The following is a 6,318-nucleotide window of genomic DNA, read 5'->3' on the forward strand; positions in this document are numbered from 1 at the left end:
CAGCATCATGTAAACGGTCTCTCAGATCAATGAAAATGCGGAGGCCGAGTTCCCTGCTGATCTTACGACGCGAGGTAGGTGAAGGGCGAGGTCTTTAACGATGATGGGCGTCACAGTGGACTCTTGAGACGTGGTCGCAATGTTGAGTGCGTCCATGTTTCGGTACTGCTTGGCAACAAGATTGGGTTTTGCTCCAGCCTGTTGGCCTCTGCGTCTGCTATTTCTTCATACTCATCCTTTTCATTTTTGTTTCATTTGGCATGGGGGAACAAAGTCGTTTGTTATTCCCAAAATGCCTAGGTACATATAAAAGGCCTCCAGCCATCTGCAGTACAGGAAATAAACTAACTCCAAATTGGCAATGAATGGATCCAGATCAGTCTGGTGGATGAGTGTGACATCTGACAGTGTTTGGCCACCATCACTGGAGATCACCACTGAAGTTTTTTTCTAACTTGTGGCTCTAAAACAGCTGTTGAGCCTGTCTCTTCTCTTCATCACAGCTGTTTTCTTTTTCTTTCCTTGCTTTTTTTAAAAACAATTTTTTTAAAGGCCACGTGAGGTTAGAAGGCTTGCTTTGGGCCGACAAACCCACAACTCACTGCGCTCGATCCAAGTGAGCCTAGCTGTCTTTAAGGCTAATGAGGGATTATTTTTATCTGATTTATCTTCCGGAAGACTGGTCTGGATTTGACCTGTTGTGGAAAGATGCCTTTTAACAACGTACAGTCCTGGTCTGTCCTCTTCAAACCCTTTTACCTACATCAGGGGTATCCCAAAGTCGGACCCGCGAGCCATTTGCGACTATTTGCTTGGTCACAAAGTTGAGCTGTAGTCTGCTTAGCATCGACATGCAGTTTTTTTTTTTAGTTTTAAGCGTGTTTCTTGAGCAAAATAAAGGCCTTGGACACCCACTATTGTCATCCCTGTTTTGATCACGTCTTCTTTCTCCCACTAAAGAAAATACCGAGCTCCATATCCTCATGAATATGATGCCATTACTGGTTGATCATCATTCTTCATTTCCATATTTGTGTTTGTGAAGAATGTCATAACCTTCACTCTTCCCAGCATCTGGCTTGATTCCATTCCATCGAGTAGCCAGATCTTTGTAGGTCCCTCCTTCCATCAGTTTTCTGGAAGAAAGAAAACAGAGGGGAAAGTCACCTGAGTCGTAAATCCCAGCTGTCCAACCAAGTTTCTCTTTTGAAGACATGTCATGTTTGTAAACCTCAATTTAGTCACGAGTCTAAGCCTTGTATTGTCTTAGCGCCATGTCAGACGTTTGGCCGTTGGGGCAAGGACAGACGACAGCTTGAACATTTGCAGCTTTTGAAGGAAGTCAGACCAGAGTCTCGGCTTGACTGTGACTAATTAAGAAAAGTGTCATGTGCGTCACTTCAGGGCACGAACTTCATCACCCGCAAGGCAGTTGCTCAAGCTCGGAGTTTTTGTGTTTAATAGCAAGTCCTCAAATGGCCACGCACTGTGACGAAAACCTACCCATCTGTGGTTGTAATTTGCAACATGGATTCTTCAGACCTTTTTGTATGTCTACTCGTAATGGACCTGCCTACCAAATTTCATATCGCAAATAAAACCAAGTTTGGGTCAAACCATTTTTGACCGACCCAAATTTTCAAGTGTAACTTTTCACCTTGCAAAATGTAGTAGGTTTTTGAGTCTGTCCTTACCCTAAGCCTAACCTTACTTAACTGACTAATAATAATAACGATGAAGAAACTCCAATAACCGCGGCGTGCTGGGGGCCTAACCAGCGTATTCTAAATTGAATTCAAGCAAAGTCTTTTCAAAAGCGGCAGCCTCCTTTTTTGTTATTGCGGATCACACAATGTATTCTCTGTTTGCGATCTGCGCCAATTGCTTTTGTTAACGCTGCGGGGAGAATTCCGTCTGTCCGTCGGTACCGCAGAAAAAATACAAAAAACAACTTTCAACGGCTTGCGCAACATGACTGGAAGCTGACAATTCCAGCCAAAGTAGTTGGCTGTTAAAAAAGGAACTGAAGTTGCGCCGTGTGCCAGCAACCCGTCGGATTTGACTCAAATTCAGGTTCACGCAAGAATCAGGGTATGCATTAAATACTAGTGGAGCCTCACACCATAAAGGTTGCAAAAATGCATGTATTTACAAGGATACGTGCTGGTATCAATGCTAAACGTACTGACTACAATCTGATCACGAGGGAAAACAGGACTTGTTGTGTATCAGCCTCGCTCTATTGGTGAAAATACTTGAAATTGGTACTTGACCTCCTCCACTTGGGGCAAGATCTCATTTCCGATTGTGGACCATGTCGTCAGGTTTGCCATCCAAGCCGCTTCGCACTCGGTTGTGAACCGCTCCAGCGAGAACTGGAGATGATGGTGGCTTGATGAAGCCAACGTCGTCATAAAAATGGTGATAACTATAAAGACTCCAAAAAAAAAACCAAAAGACATCCGTGGGATGCTCGGTCAATGTACTTCTCAAATGATTAATGGTACTCTCACTCGTTCATAATGATAAAATGACAATGCACAATGTCAGGAACGTTGTAGTAATCCGGATTTGCGTAACCACGTCTGCACAAAGGGGCCTGCTGGATGACCTTCACACTTCTTACTGCTCGAACGCACTTGCCTGCCGTTCATATTCCAGTGTGAGAAAATGATACACTTGAGTCACACGGCCGTCTGTTTTCATATGAAATCATGCGCTAAACAGCTTCTGAAATGAGTCGCATGTGTCGGCGCGCGTGCGTGCTGTCAAGGGCTAGCCAGAGTCAAATTCTTCCTTGTGCTTTTTTTTTGTTAGTTAGTTTTTTTTTTTTTTTTTTTTTTGTGTGTGTGTTTCTCGCTGCTTTCTGTCACATGAGCTTCTGGGCACACGCTGGCAGGCGGGCCTCGTTTCCACATGAGAGGAACCCCATCTCGCATGTTATTAGTTCTTGGGAAAGATTAATGGCGAGCGAAGGTTGAATGTGCGGCAGGAGAGCGAGCGAGCGAATGAGTGAACGAGAGGTGGAAAGCAGGCGAGAGCCAACAAACAGAGCCAGAGAAGCAGCTTCTAAAAACAAAGCGGTGCTGTGTTTTGTTTTTTTCCCCTCCACCGACTCAGCACTTCTTGTCTTACACTTTCGAGGTCCTTTTTGTGTTTATTAGCATGCAGCCACATAGCATAATGAATGTTGTCCTCAGGCACTTTCTGGTGTTTTTGTGTGAAAACTGTGCCATAGGCTTGGGAAAATATTCATTTTCTTGTGGAACCTGTTTGTCGTTTATTTATATAGATATTTTTCGGCACTTTACGATGAATTCATGCCGCGGTCTGCAGACCAGGCAGGCGTTTGGCGGACGTCGGTTTGAGGTGACGGGCAGGTCAGCGCTAGAGTGAGTGTGTGGCGAGAGGGGCCTTTAAGACAAGCAACACTACTCATGAATTATAAAAAGTCTACCCACTGCTGTTCAAATGCCAGCTTTTGTGATGAGTAAAAAATGAAATGATTACAAATCATTTCAAAACTCATATTAAATGGGAGTCAGCACACACATGCCACAATTTTAACTCCAAATTTCTTTTTCTGACTTTCTTTGCTTTCTTGCAAAAACCTGAATATTTTGCGCTAACATTGACTGCTGTTTGGAACTATTCATAGTTCCCTCCACTTTTTTTTTAGGCTCCAGTTCCAACTGAAGACAAAAATGGTCCCAAATGCTGCCACCACCTCACTTCACTGTAGTTATGCTGTTCTTTTGGTGAAGAGCAGCGTTGTGTTTGCGCCAAGCTCACCTTCTGGAATTATGGCTACAACGTTTCATCGGACGGTAACAAAGTCTCGCAAAGACGTGTGGGGAAATGTGCTTTATAACTCCAATACCAGACTGTGGTATTATCCCCCCAGTTATGTTGCAGTTCAAATTGACCTATTTAAACGTTTAAAACACAAGGGCAAATACTTGTGTTTTTTAAACTGAATGCTCTAAGTGCTAGAGGACTCTGCATCTTTTTGCACAATTGTCAAACAAACAAAAAATAATAATTGTACCAGCTTTACCAGATAACTAGCAACCCTTTATTGCTCAGTGACTGTTTTTCTCAATGTCTTAATGTCTCCAAAGTGTTCTCTGTCAATTGACCGTCTGTTGTCGTACTGGAGCGGCTCCAATTACCGGAGACAAATTCCTTGTGTGTTTTTTTGGACATACTTGGCAAATAAAGAGGATTCTGATTAGCCACGAGAAAGACTCCTGCATCAGTTCCTTTTGGATTAATTAACGCAGAGAGCATGCTAAAGACCCTTTAATGTCCTACTGTTATGTTGCGTGTCAAAGTTTAAAACATTTGTTGGCGTAACTTAAGTAGGTCTACTTAGCCACTGGAAACACTGAATCATTTGTCACCAAAACTGTGTCCAACACCCATTTTTTTTCCACCCTTCTGTAAAACTCTATTGATTTTTGTTTCAAGTATGCAAATGGCTGTTCATCTTATGTCGTTTTCCGTATACTATGAAGTAACCTGCTCACTGATAAAACCATCCCCCTCCACTTCATGCCATTGTCAATGAAATGAAATTCAATGAAATTCCAACACTCACATTTCCAGCCCTGTCGTGTTGAAAGCAATCGTCACTGTCCGACAGGTTTTTTTTGGTTTTGTTTTTATTAAAATATGTCATGCCAGACGCTGGTAAGGCAAGATAAATCTTCTAATCAGGCTCTTATGTAGCAATTTTGAGGGAGATCTCTTTGTGAAAGAGGCCTGTGTGACCTGAGTTCATCAACTGCAGATCCAAACGTCTTAGACGCGTTTGAATAGAGAAAATGTGGCGACCAGAAGTGGTCTTCTCGTGTGTAACTTAAACATTGTCCTTGGCTGCTTACGTGTGGCCTTGAATGTTGATTTAAGTCCGGGACAAGTTTAAAAAAAAAAAAAAAAAAAAAAGAGCAGCAATTGGTTTTATTCAGCAGCATGGGATAAAATAAAAAGGATAATATAAGGTTGATAATTGAGCACACGCGTCCCTTGGAGCAACAATAAGGAGCATTGAGTGGGCTCTGTGAGCATCAAAGTTGGCTGACATCCAAGTTTCTGTGCGCTCCGGGAGAACAAAAAGCGAGTCTGTTTTGAGGAAAGAAGCGCATAAACCTCCCTCCTTTTCACACATGAACATTAGCAGATGCCTGTGGAGCGACACGCATGCATTGTTTCAGCTGCAGGCATTGCTTTTACATGACATCACCTGTTGTTTTGTTTTTTGTTTTTTTACCTGAAGTCGCTCCATCGTGTTCACATGTGCTAACGATTAGGACTCATCTGTTGCCAGTCTCGTTATACTTTTCCTAAAATTCTTCCTAAACACTAACGGATGGATGGAAAGTTATAGCCCCCTGACCCGCGGGGGGAAGTACATTGTGTTTTTATTTCTCGGAAGTTTGCTTTCAATGAGCAAATTGACTCAGTGGGGCCTGTTTTATGAGTTGACAGAGTTACTGTTCTCGGGCCACTCTATTTGTGTGTTTGTTTGTAGGTGTGCGTGCATGCTGTTTTGATTCCCTACCTCCCAGTCAGGAAACATATGGGTGGTCAGCCTGTGTATCGTGTTGGTTTATAAAACTCGCTCATAAAAGCGCAGCCCCGTGAGTCATTCGGCGAGGCTGAATCCCCTTACGACCAATCGTAGGAGCTTCGTTACCGCAAAAAGGAATTCCAAGGTCTTGTTCACACGTGAAAGTTGCTCATAAATAGTCTCATTCAAGTCGGTTGTGAATGGCGGCGCGCTGCTGGATAAAAAGAAAGAGTTGAATAATCGATAATTCATTGAGTTGTTGATAAGAACGACGTTGTCTTCATTGGAACATCTGAAAACGGCAAAGAAACTTGCCTGTTTTTACTACATCATTCTCCTGAGTCTCTTTCTTTAAGCTTTTGCAAACAAATCAAAACGCACACCGTGAAGTGTGTTACGTTTTTGCTAGCATTTTTTTTAGCATAAGCATTCTCAGCCAACAAACTGCTGAACTGTTGTTTTCTTGATTTATTTTGATAGTCTGCAAGAGTTTGAAACGCGCATTCAAGACACATACAGGACTTGACTGAAACGACAACGAACAGAACGGAAAGTGTGTGGGGGGGCATCGTTGTTAGCATTAGCATTCCCGAGTCCAGAGACTTCTGAAACTCTTTGCTGTCGTCTTGATTTGTTTCGACAGTCGGCAATAGTTTGAAACACGAGTTACTGACATCGACAAGACCTCCATGAAGGAAATGCTGTAGCATTGCTTTTAGCATTAGCATTCCGAGTCCTAAGACTGC

At 42.9% G+C, this 6,318-nt stretch overlaps 1 protein-coding gene across 1 annotated transcript in view; it reads left to right on the top strand.

The window, feature by feature from the left end:
• LOC133415148 (coronin-7-like) overlaps nt 1–6,318 on the top strand; it is a 93,404-nt gene that overhangs the window by 38,117 nt on the left and 48,969 nt on the right.

The sequence above is a fragment of the Phycodurus eques genome, chromosome 16 (genome assembly GCF_024500275.1).
Source record: "Phycodurus eques isolate BA_2022a chromosome 16, UOR_Pequ_1.1, whole genome shotgun sequence".
Taxonomy (NCBI): Eukaryota; Metazoa; Chordata; class Actinopteri; order Syngnathiformes; family Syngnathidae; genus Phycodurus; species Phycodurus eques.